Below are 18291 nucleotides of genomic sequence, written 5' to 3'. Positions count from 1 at the left end.
GCTGGCTGTATGAATGTCTTCTTTGAGAAGTGTCTGTTCATATCCTTTGCCCACTTTTTCATGGGGTTGTTTGTTTTTTTCTGTAAATTTGTTTGAGTTCTTGTAGGTTCTGGATATTAGCCTTTGTCAGATGAGTAGATTGCAAAAATTTTCTGCCGTTCCGTAGGTTGCCTGTTCACTCTGATGGTAGTTTCTTTTGCTGTGCAGAAGCTCTTAGTTTAATTAGATCCATTTGTCAATTTTGGCTTTTGTTGGCGTTGCTTTTGGTGTTTTAGACATGAAGTCCTGGCCATGCCTATGTCCTGAATGGTATTACCTAGGTTTTCTTCTAGGGTTTTTATGGTTTAGGTCTAACATTTAAGTCTCTAATCCATCTTGAATTAATTTCATATAAGGAGTAAGGAAAGGATCCAGTTTCAGCTTTCTACTTATGGCTAGCCAATTTTCCCAGCACCATTTATTAAATAGGGAATCTTCCACATTTCTTGTTTTTGTCAGGTTTGTCAAAGATCAGATGGCTGTAGATGTGTGGTATCATTCTGAGGGCTCTGTCTGTTCCATTGGTCTATAGCTCTGTTTTGGTACCAATACCCTGCTTCTTAGGCACTATTCCCATGCCAGTGTGAGTGCTCATATCATTCCCTGTAATCCTTTCAGATCATTCTTTCTCTGGTTCTGGGTAATATTCTCACTTGCATACATTGTTAGTACTGTGATGGATACTCTGCAGGTATCCAGAGTCCTATCTCTCGGCAGCTCTCTCCTCCCTGGTACTCTTTTCTGTGAATTTTAGCCTTCTTGTTCTCCCTGGACTCTCAGCTCCACCTCCTGTATCATGGAGTTCATCAAGCTCCACCCACCCCCTTCCTCAGCATAGTGGTCTGGAAATTCTGTCAAGGCAGCAAGCTTAGGAAATCATAGAGTTCACATCATTTATTTATCATCTCTCAAGGACCACTGTCCTTCATTAGCTGACATCAATGTCTTGAAAATCACTATTTCATATATTTTGTGTATTTTTTGTTGTTGTTGTTATTTCAGGTAAGAGGGTAAATCTGGACCTTGTTATTCTATACTAGTCTGAAGTACAAGTCCATCATTTTAGTTTTGTTCTGTTTGTTTTGTTTTAAACAATAAATAAATTAGGTCAATCTCTTGGGGACCTTCACTATAAAACCTTGTTTTAACCTACTTTATTATACTTCCTATTTTAGAAAACTAGGCCAACAAACACATTTCAAATGTTGATTAGTCAGAAGTTTCACAAAGTTAGGTGGTTCTTACCTTAATTAATCAGAAGAGTAAAGTTTTCTTGTAATAACTCACACAAAATCCATGCTTATTTATAAACAATATCATAATAAAACTAATATCAAATACAAATAAATCATAGATAGCCTAAGTATTGAAACATTTTAGACATTTATCAAATAATTGGAATACTATAAATTAGCTCAATATTCAGAATTCCCAGAGTCAACATTCTAGCTGCCACATGATTTTTTTGGTGTCTGCTTATTTAGAACACAGGCTGAGTTCACTATGAAGAGCTTCAAATTGAAAAGGTGAGAGCTAATTACATTTCAGTGTTTGTAGTTTTTTCCTTCTCAGTTTTCTTCCATCAAGGCTCTTCAGATCATTGCTGTCAAAGTCTGTCTCCCTCCTTCATTTTTAGCCCAAGATCATATCCTGTTATAGTCTATCTTTGGCATAACTTCTAACTCTTAGTCTTTTATCCACCATTAGTTGGGGTGTGGTTTGCTTGCAAAGAATGCATCATTCCACTATTGTAAGCATGTATGTACATGTAAACAAAACAGAACAAAATCCTTGATAGGATAAATCTCATTGCAACTGATACCATCATAATAAAAATGTTCATATAATAAAGGTTTTTCAGTCTCAAATACTGATTCCATTTATTTTAAGCAATGTTGAATATGCACACACACACACACACAAAGAATTTTGTAGGACAGATACAAATGGCTTTCAACTGGTATAAGACGGTGGGTTAAAGTATCAGAAGGACCTGGGTTTCACTTTTGCTCTGCCCTTACTGTGATTCCCTTATCATGTTATTTAATATCTCTGAGCATCAATTTCCTCATTGGTAAAATGTAGACAATTATAATTTTATTAAGAAAAATTATCTAAAAGTTGAATAAGGTTAAAAGGGTATGACATGACCTTTCAAAATTTTACCAGAGCACTGACAGGTGCTAAAATTTACTTTATTATCTGGGGAATGTACCTGTGTTTGACTTTCTATTTTCTATTTGATTAGAATTTAGATGATCTGAAGTTATGTTAATTCATAAATTTCTATCCAATAGAAAAGATAATATCAAATACTGTGGTTTTATTTCTTTGAAGGATATTAACTAGTTTTAAATGTAGCCTCAAAATCTTATTTAACACTCTTTTTTCCCTCAAAATGTCTATAAATACCAGATTCCTCAAAATGCTCTTGGAATTAGTTTAATCTTGTAATGGTTCCAATCATTAATGAGTTAAATGATTGTTCGGTATGTTTTCATTCCATATTTATACAACATTCATGTTTTTAACTTGTTAAAAATTATACTTTGTACTTATAGCATAAAGTTATGATAATTAAATAAAAATAATATAAAGTAATAATAAGGCCCTGACACATTTTAAGCAATGAATGTTAACTATGGTTATTATCTATTATTAAATGAACTTTGGTCCACAGAAATAAAAAAAAATATGCCACACTTCACCTATAGATACCATGAGGATAAAACAAAATAAATAAAACAAAGAGAATATTGATCTCCTTTGGGACTTTTGAGTCTTCCAGTGTCTAGCCCAAGGAATCAAGTTTTGAATCAGTAGCCATTTTCATGGATGATGCTGGGACTTATATTTATTGGGATACATAATCATAAACAGAATAAATATTCTGTCTCATAAAGAAAAAGAAATATAATTTTCCCAATTCACGTGACTGATCATAGATAAAATAGCTAAAAATTGATCAAAGTAGAAATTAATATTTTTCCTTTAAAGTCCTGCCTTGATATACCCAACTGCTATCTTTCATTTTATTCCCTTTAATTTTAATGGGTTATCCCTTGATTTTTTTCCAAAAGTTTTTTTTTTTTTAGACAGAGTCCTGTTCAGTCGCCCAGGCTGGAGTGCAGTGGCGCTATCTTGGCTCACTGCAATCTCCACCTCCCAGGCTCAACCTCCCGAGTAGCTGGGATTACAGGCACCTGTCACCACACCCAGCTAATTTTTGTATTTTTAGTAGAGACGGGGTTTCACCATGTTGGTCAGGCTGGTCTTGAACTCCTCACCTCAGGTGATCTGCCTGTCTCAGCCCCCAGAATGCTGGGATTATAGGTGTGAGCCTCTGCACCTGGCCTTTCCAAAAGTTTTGAATAGCTATATCCTTCACATCTTCGTGTGATTTCAACAACTGCTAAATACAGTGGTGGCTTCCCTCCAAAAAAATTGTCCCCTAAAAGAAAGTAAAAAATAAGAGGGATGCCTGAAATTTCTCCAGTTTCATTATGATTTTGGTTCCTGTTTATGTTCAAATAACTTTCTCGGATTATAAATCCTCAAAAAGAACTCAGTCAATTTTAGGTTTTGGGGGTTTGCTTATTTTTTAGATGCTGGCCCAGGAGTTAAATCAGCTTTGGCTCAGAACCAATTGAATTGAATCAACTGAGTAATTGAATAAACATTTAAACAGCACTCCAGAAGCAATTCTTCTCCATACTGATGTCTAAAGAACAATGAAAAAGCATCTATAGAAAGAAATACAAGTACTGGAGCTCAAAATTTCCACATACAAATGAAACTGGAATTTACTCTGCACTGTACACAAAACCAGAGCTTGGGTCATCAACTATTTTTTAAATACCTTCAAACATTGAAACACAATGCAGGAACCTACTTAATTCATTTTAAAAAGCAAATAAATGAATATAGAGACTTACATCAAGGTTAAACATGCAGCTGTTGTTCAGTTCCAGTGAACCGAAGAAGTGTGCACTGAATTTAAAATAAAATGAAGACACATAATATATGAGGTACTGAAGTGCTCTTTACATTTGCAGAGCTAGCTTATGCTTCCAGACAAGTTCAGACACACATGTACATAGATACACACATAGTTGTGTATATGCGCATGCATTTATACATATGCATAATATATGTATATATATTCACACACACATTTCCTAACCAAAAAGGAAAGGCTTATTGTTTTCGTGTTGAGCCTTTGAAACAAGAGATTAGCACTGAGCAAGTGGAGAAATTAGAGTGGAAATAGCCATCATTCAACATTACTCCCAGATCCTTGCTACTCAAAATGTCATCCCTGGCTTAGCAGCAACAGTATCACCTGGCAACTAGCTAGAAATGAGGAACCTCATGCTCCACCCACACCTCTCAGAACAGAACCTAAGTTTTTACCAGATTGCCTAATTTATGTGCCCAAATTAAAGTCTGAGAAGTGCTGCCCTGGATATGTGCTGTCCATTACCAAAGTTACCAGCCACATGTATCTATTCAGCTATTGAAGTGTACTTATTGAGACTGAGAGATTGCATTTTAAAAACTTAATTAATTAAAATTTAAAAACTCATACTCAATTCAGTTATTGGAATACTTTTCAATATGTTTGGAACAACTTGGGTACATGAATCTAAATGCAGATAAGTATTTCTGGTGAAAATATAGCATCCAAATTGAGAAGTGCTGTAAGCATAAAATACACACCAGATTTCAAAGACTTAGCATAAAAACATTTACATAAAATATGTCATTGAAAATTTTATGATTACAGGTTAAAATGATAAAATTTCAGATATGTTGGGTTACATTAAATATGTTCTTAAAATTCATGTGCTTCTCTTTTACTTTTCAAATGTGACTACTAGGAAACTGCAGCTCACATTCTATTTCTACTGGACAGCATTTCTTTCGATCCATGGTTCTCAAATGTAAAATTACTGGTGCCTGGCTCCCACTCCCAGATATTCTGGTAAAATTGGTCTGGGGTTGAACTGAGCACTGGTATTTTTAAACTCTCCCTGGTGATTCCATTGAGTTTCCAAAGTTTGAGAACCACCACCCTGGATTAATAATAGATTCATTAATTCTGACTGATAAATAATGGCCTCATAAAGTCTTTATATCTTTTGGGAACTCCCATCATTCTTCAACTAAAATATAGAGCTGGGAAAGTAGTACCATTTCTTAAGTAAAGATCAAAAGGCTGGAAGTCTGGGTGATATTATTCTCCTTCAACTTCAGGCAGAGTTAAATAAACCCAACCAGATGAAAATCAACATTTTTCAATATCTTCAGAAACTGGTCACTGGTTATTTCAGCAGTTCATTTCTATATCTAATGTAGTGGATCTCAGACTTCTGTGCATTTAGAATAATCTCCTGGATAGTTTGTTCAAAAGCAGATTGCTGGGCCTTAGTGAGTCACAGGAGTTCTGGGGTAGAGTGACCAAGTGTCTTGATTTGCCTGGGACTTTCCTGGGAATTGCTCAGTCCTGGGCAAAGAGGGGCAGTGGATCACCCTAACCCAGGGAAGTGCATCACTAACAAGTAGTCCAGGTGATACTTCTGAGCACAGTTTGAGAACTACTTCTAGAAACACAGGCTCTCAAATACTTTTTTAGTGATGCTCTTTTGGATTAACCAACTGTCCTAGGAACACAACCAACGAAGTTATACAAATAACCAGTTCAGCAAACAACTGATTGTGGAAATTGTTCTTATCCAATTAAGCATGTCATCAAATTGTTTTAAAGTGTATGAAAGAATTATAAAGAGATCGCTCTGACAGCCTTGATGGGAACAATTCCATTGTCAGAAATTTAGCAGATTGGGACCAGGGAAGCAAAGTAAGTATGTGGCTAGAAGTCATGTCAACGCTGAGTTTGAATCACAGCTTCTGCCATTTGCTAGCTGTGTAACTTTCAGGAAGTTCCTTAACCTCTTTTTACCTCAGTGTTTTCATCTATAAAAGATGAATAATTTATACTTACACTGAAGGTTAAGGATGAGAATGAGAAATAATGCATTACATCAGATGAATTCCAGCTGAGGGACATTCTACTACATACCTGACCAGCACACTTCAAAGCTGTCAAGGTCATCCAAAAGAGGGAAAGTCTGAGAAATTGTCACAGCCAAGAAGAGCCCAAAGAGACATGATAATCAAATGTAATGTGGCATCCTAGATGAGATCCTGAACCAGAAAATGTATATTAGGTAAAAACTAAGGAAATCTGAATAAATCTTGGGTGTTGGTTAATATTATTGTATCAAAATTGGTTTGTTGCTTGTGACAAATGTACCATACTATGTAAGATGTTAATAAAAGAACAAAATGGGGGTAGGGTAAATGGAAACTCTCTGTATATCTTTGTAGCTTTTCTATAAATCTAAAACTATTCTGAATTTAAAAGCTTACTACCCCCAAAAAAGTGCCTAGCATAGTAGTGCCCAGGCCAGAAGTACACACTTAACAACTGTTATTACTATTTTTGTGAATTGTACATTAGAAATGATGCTAACAAGAAGAACATCAGCTTGATTCAACATCTTTAGGAGGAACTATGAGCTTGAAACCTTGGACATCAGAGTTGGGAGAAGAGGACAAAAGGCAAAATGAATGGGCATGAAGACCCCCAACCATGTTACTTCTGATTGACTTTCTTGCTGGCATTATTCAAATTCTGTACTTATTTTATTCATTCATCTGTTCTCTACTTTGAGCCCAACCTCTCCTACCTCTGCCCTAGAATATAAGTTCCTTGGAGGCAGAGACTTTGTGTGTCTTTGTCACTTCTGTATCCACCATACCCAGCACAGCACCTAACATAGCATGCAAATTTTATCTGAATTTACTACACTGAATGAAACGATTCCATTGGCCATCAAAGGGCAGAGGCAAACACTCTGGACTGGAGCTATAATCCTTTTTATACATGTTTTCTTCTCCTAGCTTCCTTGTAGCTCCCCACCTTTCAAAAAAAGAAAAGCAAACAAATATCATCACCACTCCACTGACCAAGTAATTTACTTTAGGGAAAGAAAAGACTTCAACATTTGGGTCCAGATTTGCTCTCTTACTTTCTAGCTTACATTTGCAAATATGGATGACATGACTGAAACAAAAATGTCTTGGTAATTACTTGTGCTATATCACACCTCGTGTTTTCTACTCAATTTAAGCCTCACAAAAGTTTTGTTACATAAGCATGGCAGATGTTTTTACCTCCACTATAAAAATAGATATAAAATATAAAGCTTTATATAAAAGAGATATAAAATTTTCATACAAAAAGACTATTTTTATAAAAAGATGTTTTTAAAATAGAAGGAAGGAATTTAAGGTGGCATCATCATTTACCCAGCTAATTCACGGGGGATTATATTATTCAGCGGGGCTGCCATAACAAAATCCCACACAGTGGTTAAAAAACAGACATGTATTTTCTCACAGTTCTGGAGGCTGAAAGTACAAGATCAAGGTGCAAGTAGGGTTGGTTTCTGGTGAGCCCTCTTTCCTCAGATCACTGTACTCTCCATTGTCCTTTGTGTGTGGAGAGAGCGAGTTACAAGCCCTGGTGTCTATTCTTATAAGGACACCAGTCCTCACCAGTCCTATCGGATTAGGGCCCCACTCTTAATGACCTGATTTGACTTTAATTACCTCTTAAAGGCCCTATCTCCAATACAGTCACATTAAGGGTAAGGCTTTTCAACATATGAATTTGAGGGGACACAATCTAGCCTATTACCAGAATGTTCTCTGACAACGGGCAGAAGGGTTAACAGGATGAGCAAGGAGGAGCTAACACTTATTGAACAGGGAGGAACTAACCATTAAACCAGGGGTCAGCAAACTACGGCCTTTGGACCAAAGTTGAGGGCCACCTTCAGGTTGTAAATACATTTTCATTGGAGCACAGCCACATCCATTCATTTATACATTGTCTGTGGCTGCTTTCATGTAGAGTTCAGTAATTGCCATGGAGTCTGTGGCCTACAAAGTCCAAAATATTTACTCTGGCCCTTCACAGAATAAATGTTCTGACTCCTGAGTTAGATCAATATATGAGTGTTCATTTTCTCCATGAGATAATGCTGTAAAGTCAGTGTTCCTATCACTTCACCAATGAAGCAGTAGAGGCTCTGAGAGATGACGTGATATCCACATCACACAGCTGACAGAGCGCTCAGAGTTGTAGCTCCATGACTCCAAAGGGTTCCCTTTCCAGGGCACCTCACCTCTGGGCCCAGGGCTCTTCTCCTAGGCTCAGAATGGTGTGTGGATATGGCTGCCAGACTGTGGCCTAGGTAAGTCAGTCCATCTGTACAATGGCTTCCTACAATCCTCTCAGCCTCGAAGATCAAGGATAATTGTCATTCAGACCAGAATGTCCCACCGTTTCCATTCACACCTTATCAGCAGTTGACTATAGCTATTTTTGGCCCTTGTTTCTTGAAATTTTATTTTGTTTCAGTTTACGTTTTATGCTGGGGCATGTGTTTTATATGATTAAGATTACATAGAAAGCAGATCATTTGCATTAGTGAGTCTTGCAAATAATATGTAGACCTTAAGCGGTTTCTAGGGATAATTTTGGGACTTTTAGCCCCAAATGCAATTGTTGGTCCTTTTCATTATTAAACAGAATGTTTCCGTTTCATTTCAGCATTCAATATTGAACTCCTGGTGCTTTCCTTATTGTAGGAATAAAAGAAGAATGTGATTACAACTCAGGTTCCTCTTTACAGGCATTTGTCAATAGAAAACAGTTCCAAGATCCTCTTTGAGTTAGTAGAGGCATTTCCCAAATTATTTACACAAGAATCCAGAGCTTTTTCATTAGGCCTATGTTAGAATATAAGGAAGCAAAACAGCAATTGGGATTAATTTTACTATTGGCTAATGGATCACTTCCTGTTTCCAGCTTGTTGATCTTCCTGTCCATACAGACAAATGATTTGCCTGGAGATTCATGCTGCTTTTGTCTGTTCGGCATCATTTCCTCTGAGGAACATCCTCTCCCCCATTTCAGGTGGTCCCAGGTGGGCTGTCAATCACAACACACCAGACCCAGTCAATCATATTGCCTCACCTCCCCAGACACAGTAATTGATCCAGGGGAAAGAATGTGACCCAGTCAGAGCAAATTCCCCCAAAAGTTAAAGAAGTTAGGAGAGAGGCCTTCACACTAAGTGGCATCAGGCCAAGAGATGGAGACAGAGTGCCTGAATCCAGCCCTTCCTGACACTTTACGCACTCCTGGACTTCCTAAGAGTGTGATCCCAAAATTTCTTTTCCTGCTTAAGCTGACTCAAGCTGGACTTCTCACTCAAAATCCAAAATGTCCTCACTAATATAATATGCTTCCAGGTTTTCTGAGTGTCCCTCAGAAACATGTGTCAGCAACTTCCAGAGGACATAGGGCACTGAGCACTGGGATCCATGGGTCCTTATCCTAGCTGCAATCTTAGAGCCCTTAGGTTATCCCTATGCCAAGTTGGAGAGCTTTTGAAATGGAGAGCCTATTACACAGGGGATGCAACATGATTTCATGGATATATTTATGTCTTATGCACAAAAGTGCATTCTAGACTTGCTTTTTAAGTTCCATAACTCTTTGTCCTCTTTGGCCCTTCCTGGAGTTGAAGCAGAACAAATTATTGTGCTGATAACACTTTTTTTTTTTTTTTTTTGAGATGGAGTCTCGCTCTGTCACCCAGGCTGGACTACAGTGGTGCGATCTCAGCTCACTGCAACCTCCACCTCCCGAGTTCAAGCGATTCTCCTACCCCAGCCTCCCGAGTAGCTGGGATTACAGGTGCATGCCACCAGGCCTGGCTTTTTTTTTTTTTTTTTTTTTTTTTTTTTAGTAGAGATGGAGTTTCATCATTTTGCCCAGGGTGATCTTGAACTCCTGACCTCAGGTGATCTGCCCACCTCAGCCTCCCAAAGTGCTGGGATTGCAGGCATGAGCCACCACACCCGGCTGCTGATGTCACTTATTGGCAATCTTGGGAAGGAAAAAAACACCAAGTAGAAGTAGCAACAGGATCCCTAACATTGATATTGCTTGATGATTGGGCTGGCCAACGTCTGGTGCCAGGACCCCTATCCTACAACCGAGGGAATCTGGAAGGAGAAATAAAGCCCACAACACGCCACCAAGTGGCTGCAATATTACTCTTGCAGTGAAGATACTTTTTCTCCTTTGTTGTCCATAGTGTGCTTTTCTAAACCTGTCCAAACTCCCTCTCACTAGATTCCTTAACTGTCACTTGAAGTGTTATCTATGACTCAGAATTTCCTAAGATAAACTCTATAACCTCCCTCCTTTCCTCAGAAAACTGAGGCCTACCCACACCAACCAAAACTCTGATCCAAGTGGCTGTGAGATGTCTGAATGCTGTTTAAACTGTGCACTTACATGTGTTTGCAGGTAGTGATAAATAAGAACTCTTTTTTGTTGTCGTGCTTATTCAGTTTAACTTGGCTTCCTCTGCTTCAGACAGAAGGGAACCGAAGTAAATTCTTAAGACACACAAGCAAAGAAAGTTCTTTGCGCTGAAGGCGGTTCGCCAAGGTGCTAATTCCATCTTTGGTAGGTTTCTCCCAGGACTGTGTTCCTCATCCAGGAATTTCCCTAAGCTTGATGGTTCACACGTCCAAATTCCAGCTTTGAATAAATAAACCAGCTGAAGTGCTCAATTGCCTCAGGGATTAGCAGAGCAGTTCACGAACTTCCATCGCCCCCCAGTGGCAATTATTTGGATCTTTATGTTAGGGATTTTCTTATGCTTAAAATTTAGGTTATCGTTCTCCTCTCCAAAGTTGTTTAAGTTTTTGTTTGTTTGTTTGTTTGTTTAATTCTCACATTGAAGGTTATGAAGTATTTGTGTGGAAGTATGTTGGTAATGTCAAATTAATGGCTTCTGGGTCACCGGGTCATAGATGGATAAGATGTAGTACCTGCTTTCATGGTTCTAAGTGAAAGACTGATTTTTCAACCTGGTCTCTATTCTGAGACTCTATCCTGACAGATGGTGGAAATAAGCAGCACCAAATCACTAAATCCAGAAAGGACTCTCAGTGGGTGGCATCAAGGTAATCTAGAGAGCCAGTTAGCCTTGGTTGCATAGAGATGAGAACTCAGCCAGCCACAGTGATAGTATCTACTCCGAAAAACAAGATACAGACTATGTGAGATTCCAAAAATAAAAAGCAGAAACTGTGTTGAGGGAGAAAGCTTATATACATATGAAATAGCCAAGGAACACTTTTCTAGCATAATAAGTTCATAAATTCATGCAACATACAGTCAATGATTTTTGATGGATAGCATAAAGTACTTCACCTTGTTTTATAGAAAAGGAAGAAGTGGAATTTAGGAAATTTCAGACTGAAGAAGCTTATCTTCAACTCAGAAAAGGGAAGGTTTTTGCCTCCCTGCCCACAATGGAGGTAGTACTTAAGCTTATTTTTCAGATCATAGTAAATTCCTTTGGTTCACCACCTGCCATGCTCCACCCCCAAACCCCTTTTAAATTTAAGGCCAGGTTTGTAGTCCTTTAAGTAATACTAACTCAGCTCTAAATTCCTACACACCAAACAGTCCTGCCAATGCTAAATCCTGAGTGGAAGTGTTTGTCCTTCAGCTTCCTTTACTCAGAATTTGTCTCCTTTCCAGCCAGAACATTCTCCTTCCCTGGCCACCCCTCTCCCCTTGGCTTTGGAAGGCAAACTTTATCTAATCCCTTTTGTTTAAGAATCCTAAATCTTAGTGGTTTAAGGGCCTTAGTATTAGTACACACAAGCACACATATATACATTTAAGAACACAGAATGTTTTATTATCAGCTCACTGTATTTTGTATAATATTTTGTATAATATTTGTTTAATAAATTCACCCTTAAAGTATAAGCCTTTGTCAGTTAGGCCTGGCCTCCCCATCTCCTGGACCCCAAGGTCTTATTCACTTCAATCTCCCAGTCCATGGTCCATGGAATATCAAGTTTCCCTGAATTATATGTTACTCCTTATGGACTTAGGCTCCCATGGTCACTTCCGCCTCTGGACTCCTCTCTCTGCTTGTGCTGGCTCAGTTTACATTGACCTAGAGGGGAAACTCTACCCCTTTATCATCTTCTATGAAAACCCATTCACTAAATTACTTGCTGATTTTGTAAAACACTCATAACAAAATAGAGATATATGGATACTTCCTACACATGACAAAAAACTTTATGCCAATCTAAAAGTTCACAAAATGCTTAATGGATAAACACTAGACATCTTTTCACAAAAATTAGGAATGTCTACTGCTACTTTTATTTAACATTTTGCTGGAAAGTCTTAGCCCATGCAGGAGAAAGAAATTAGAGGTATTAGGCTGGGCGCAGGGGCTCACACCTGTAATCCCAGCACTTTGAGAGGCCGAGGTGGGTGGATTGCCTGAGGTCAGGAGTTCAAGACCAGCCTGGCCAACATGGTGAAACACCATCTCTACTAAAAAAAAAAAAAAAATACAAAAATTAGCTGGGTGTGGTGGCAGGCACCTGTAATCCCACCTACTTGGGAGGCTGAGATAGGAGGATCACTTGAACTTGGGAGGTGGAGGTTGCAGTGAGCCGAGATCGTGCCATTACACTCCAGCCTGGGCAACAAGAGCGAGACTTCGTCTCAAAAGAAAAGAAAAGAAATTAGAGGCATTAAAGTTGGACAGGAGGAAGTAAAATCATTATTAGTTGAGATTATATGAAATAATCCCTGGAAAATCCAAAATAAACACACAAACGTTAAGACTAAAGACAAAAGAATCCAAAACATAGCAGAGCATAAAATGGATTTAGTCATTGGAGCTTGTCTTTAGTCCATTTTGTGTTACTACAGCAAAATACCTGAGGCTGGGTAGTTTAAAAGAAAAGAGGTTTGCTTGGCTTACAGTTCTACAGGCTGTTCAAGAAGCATGGAACCAGCATCTTCTCAGCTTCTGGTGAGGGCTTTCATGTTGAGTCAGACATAGCAGAGAAGGTCAAAGGCGAACCAGGTACATGTGAAGAGAAAGTAAACATGAGGGGGATCCTCACTTTGTAACAATCCTGCTCTTTCTGGAACTAATCCATTCCCCTTAGAATTAATCCAGTCTCACGAGAGTGAGAACCCACTACCATAAGAAAGTCACCAAGTCATTCATGAAGGATTTGCCCCATGACCCAGACACCTTCCATTAGGCCCCAGCTCCCAGCACTGCCACACTGGGGATCAAATTTCAAAATTAGCTTTGATGGGGACAAACAAGTCATGTTAATACCATAGCACAGCTATACCTTATTCCTTTCACCAGGATAAGTTTCAAATATATAAATGGTTTAAAGGAAAAAGTATAATTTTTTTAATTGAAGAAACTTGGGAGAATTTAGGACTTAAAGAAAATGTTTTTAATTATGCCACAACATCCAGAAATCATAGATTATAAAATTAAGATCCATAAAAACTACTCAAAGCAAAACTTAGCAGAAGCAAAAACAAAAAAAAGAGATAATTTTAAAAAATATTCTAACCTCATAGTGTAGAAGAAAGGTTAATTTCCTTATAAAGAATGTCTACAAATCAATTTTTTAAAAAAGCAATACACTGTGTTGATGAAGGTGTGGAAAAACAGGCACTCTCATCCACTCCTGAGGGAAGGTACAAGTGGTGCAACCACCTATCTTGGGTCATTTAGAAGTGACTATCAAAGTTTTAAAAGCACATTCCCTTTGACCCAGTCATTTTAATTCTAGGTATTACAAAGATATGCTCACACAGTGTGAAAAATGATGTAAGCACAATATTACTCACTGTAGTATTGTTGTAATAGGAAAGTATTGGAAATAACATAAATTTAGTTCATTAGTAAGGGACCAGTTACATAAATTGTATTAATCTATATGATGGAATAGTGTACATGTCCTAAATAAAAACAAAATGGAACACTGTATGTACTGATATGAAAAATTGTATTTTAATTATTGAATCTGTTAAATAAAAAGAAAGATGGATATGGAAAACCTCCAAGATATTTTAGGTGAAGAATAACAGTTAAATCCCTATGTAAAGTACGCTACTATTTGTGTTTTAAAAATGGGGTCCCCCAAAGCACATTTCTTTGAAAACTGCATTTCATGTTATGGTGGTAGAGAATGGTTTGTCAACTTGTCTTTTGTGGGTTTAATCTTTCAATCCCACTTTACAATGAGTCCAAACCACTCAGAGAGCTTTCCCTTCCTTCCTCTAAAGCCACTCATGCCTTGCCTTACTGACTTTCCTTCTATTACTCCTATTTTCTCCATTTATTAATTCACAATGCTTAGAATAAAAAACAAAACTGCCAAGGAGGAAGGAATTTAGGTTGGCTAGTGAAGCATTCTCTTCCTAATAGGAAAGCCAAACTAAAGTCATGAAGTTCTTTGGTAAATTTGGAATGAGAGCAAAGAAAACCAAAGCCTTGAAGGATTTTACCATCAATTTTTATGGCTTAACATCCAAGCAAACCTGATAACTTACTTTTTCTTATCTGCAACCAGCTCTTTCTTGAGTTCTAATTCTGTGTTCTGAACTGCCTCTTGGATTTCACTGCCTAGATAACCATTATCATCTCAAGTGCAATGTGTCTAAACTGAACTCATCTTGCCCCAACCCTAAATATTTCTCAAAATCAGCAGCCATTTTTTTATTCCTCTCTTATTTGCTTCACCTTAGCTTTCTCTTTATGCAGTAAGGTGGTAATTTCAGACAACTGTAATCTACCATGCTTCTCCTTTTTAAAAGAATAAGTATGTCAGAAGGTCTTTGGTTACAGTTTATGCTTTAAAAATTGGAGGGCAAATCCAATACCCACTGGAATTTCATTAACATAACCCCATGGTTTGTCCATTTCTCTCTACCATTAGTAACCAAATCCACTACTAATTATTTTGATAGGGAAGAAAACATGAAATTCCTCACTCCTCTAGGCAAGACTATACTGATGTCTCCTGCCTATGTGGGTGGTGACTCACATGGCTCTCCAGAGCTCCTCCCCAGAGCAATGTTCACTTCAGCCATTCTTACCAGTGCTATTCCCATCTTTTTCGGCACACCATGTTAAATCTAGTGACTCATAAAGGCCCACTTGTGGCAATAACTGGATCAGCAACTTAATCTTAATAACTTCAATAATAATAATTGTTTTCACCACTTGAAAATAGCGAGTCCCCGCCCCCACTTCTGCTTCTGAATGACTGTGTGTATTGGTTCAGGGTAGAAAGAAGAGACAATGAGTTATAGTCCCAGTGTAGTTACATAATGCACACTACATGCCAGTGTGTTTGCATTTGTGTATATATACATATATTGAGCAAGCTGAGAAAGTAGAAGCCCATGCTCTAGCTGCCAGGTATCAAGGAGAGGAAGTTTCTGGCCTTTGGTTTTCCAAGAATAGGGTCTCTTCACTTTAATATTATTGACATTTGGGGCCAGATAAGTCTTTGTTGCTAGAGTTGGCCTTTGCATTGTAGGATGCTTAGCAGAATGCCAGACTTCTATCCACTTGATTTCAGTAGCAACCACTACCCTCAGTATGACAACCGAAAATGTCTCCAGATATTGTCAAATACCCCCAGGATAGGGACAGCAAAATCAGCCCTAGTTGAGAAGCACTGCCATAGAGGGAATCAGGGCCCTATCTCCTGTCAAATCTCATACCTGCTGAATTCCCCAGCATGAGAAGAGGCTGGGCAATCTCCCTGCTGGCATTCATCAAATAATAGTCTTAAGTTTTCTGAATTGACCCCATTGCAGGCCCACTCAGACCACCTTGGCAGGTATCAAGGAAAGACCAGTCTTAAATAAGTACAGCTATAAATTAAAGAAACTTTCTCAAAAAGCAATGCTCTGTATACACCTGGAGACATGAAACCAGGGTTCCTATAAGAAATTGGGAGTGATTCGTCATATAAGGTAGTCATCCACAAAAGCGAATTAATTCAATTTTTTTTTTGAGACAGAGTCTCACTCTGTCACCCAAGCTGGATTGCAATGGCATGGTCTCGGCTCACTGCAACCTCCGCCTCCCGAGTTCAAGCCATGCTCCCACCTCAGCCCCCCAAGTAGCTGGGGCTACAGGTGCATGCCACCACACCCAGCTAATTGTTGTATTTTTAGTAGAGATGGGGTTTCGCTATGTTGGCCAGGCTGGTCTTGAACTCCTGACCTCGTGATCTGCCCGTCTTGCCCTCCCAAAGTGCTGGGATTACAGGCGTGAGCCACCGCACCCAGCCAATTAATTCAATTTTTAGAAGTCTATGTGAAGAAACCCTCAACTCTCATCAAAACACAAAAAACCTTGGGACTTACCAATTAGTAATAATATATCCTTTAAAGTTATTACAATGGTGTGAGAATAATAAACAGAATGATAACCTCTGGCCATCTCTAATTTTACTGGCAATAAATCCCTTTAAGGAAAAGCAGTGTTTATTCCAAGAGTAAGAGGCAACCCCGGCCTTTGATGTAGACATGGTCCCTCTGAGTACACATGTGATGAATCCTGGCAGACTCCATGGAACACAGACCTATAAGGGGGGAGGGGGGTCTCCTAGCTATATCTTAGGAACTTACCTTCATTCATTTAGGCCTTAGCAAAGATCACAGTCTATGAAGTTCATGGGCAGTGCTGGCATAGAACCAAGTGAAGGTCTCCAGGCGTAACTAGAGAGTGGTGAAGAGCAAAGTTGAGAAAAACAAGCTATCTCTATTATCAGATCAAATAATTCTTCTTTTTAAAAACCCTTCCATGGCTTCACATTTCAATTAAAAGAAAATGTAACTTCCTCCTCACGGCCTATGGCATGATCCAGCCCCAACATCACCTCCTACTATCCTGCCCCCAACTCATTCTGTGTGGGCCACACTGGTCTTTCCCTGTTCCTTCTGATCTCAGAACATTTTACCATGGAATTCTCATTGTCTGGACCACTCTTTGCATTGATCTTTACATGGCTGGGTCCTTCTCAACATTCAGGTCTCAGCTAAAATGTCACCCTTTGAGAGGTCTTTGTTGACAACTATATCTGAGAAGGTATCCTGAGCTCTCAATCTGTATCGTGCACACTGATCATCTGGGGATCACGTTACAAGACAGACTTTGACTCAGTGGTCCTGCGGTGGGACTTGAAGTTCTGCATTTCTAACAATCTCCCGAGGAATACAAACTTTCTGCTCCACAGATCATCTAACCACAGGGGTGGGTAGACCCCTATCCCTCAGTCTTTGTCACACTACCTGTGTCATTTAATTGGTGGCTTTTATCAGGATCTGAAATTATTTATTTATCTGTTTGTGCTGGATTGTTTGTTGTCTGATCTATTCATTTACTAGAATGTAAATTCCCTGAGAGCAAGGAGTCTGCCTAGCACTTTTAAATTCTCAGCACTTCCCACAGTACCTGACACATCATAGGTGCTCCATAAATATTGTTGAATGAGTGATGTTGTTCAAGATTCATTGACTCTGTGATCCCTTTAGTGTCTGCTTCTGACCACTTCAGTGAGCACTCAATTATACAATGGAAACTACACTGTAATGATAGGGCAGTGCTACTCAAGTGCCAGTCCAGGAACTGCTATTTATTGGCCAATGCTGAATTAAGAATCTTGTACTATAATATAAATCTGCTATGCCACTAAGCACAATTTTATCTGAGATGAGACATTTTTCATAGTAAGACTTTCTGGATGAAACAAGCAATGCTTTGCCTTGCCTTGTGGTGAAAGCTCCTCATCTTATATTAGAATGGTAACAGTGTGTGAACTGGTCCCCACTGGCAGGACACATTTTGAGTTGTGCTGATATAGGGGATATAAAGCCAAATAAGATCTATTTTTTAACTTCAGAAAATCCATACATAGGTAAGAGAATTACACATTTAAATACGTAGTTGCAAATCTTTTGTCAAGTGCTGTAATACGGAATTAAGTGGAAGAATTCAGGAATTGTAGAAAAAAACAAAGAATTGGTCTTTGTGCTCCCCCTTAGTCACACCTTTCCTGACACCTGCTCTCATTATAACCACAAACTCTCACACCGTACCCCTTCTTCCTAATCACACACTGCTCATCTGGGCCATGCTCCTCCACTTGGGCCCTGAAACACTGAAGTTATAGGACCAGGCTTGGGTCTTCTGAGAAATTGTGAAAGAGAACTGAGAATTGTTGTAG

The 18291-nt window shown here is 38.6% G+C and overlaps 1 long non-coding RNA gene across 1 annotated transcript; it reads right to left on the bottom strand.

Annotated features, from left to right (window-relative positions):
* Positions 1–697: 697 nt before the first annotated feature.
* Positions 698–18130, bottom strand: LOC117078165. The gene is made up of 3 exons (XR_004434939.1): positions 18116–18130; positions 7134–7140; positions 698–814 (listed from the first exon to the last, which is right to left on the bottom strand). It is a non-coding gene; the product is annotated as an uncharacterized LOC117078165 (long non-coding RNA).
* Between the last annotated feature and the right edge of the window lie 161 nt (positions 18131–18291).

The sequence above is a fragment of the Trachypithecus francoisi genome, unplaced genomic scaffold, assembly GCF_009764315.1.
Source record: "Trachypithecus francoisi isolate TF-2019V2 unplaced genomic scaffold, Tfra_2.0 Lachesis_group6, whole genome shotgun sequence".
Classification (NCBI taxonomy): domain Eukaryota; kingdom Metazoa; phylum Chordata; class Mammalia; order Primates; family Cercopithecidae; genus Trachypithecus; species Trachypithecus francoisi.
The sequence above is the reverse complement of the archived record's forward strand: the minus strand, read 5'-3'. Positions and strand labels throughout refer to the sequence as shown.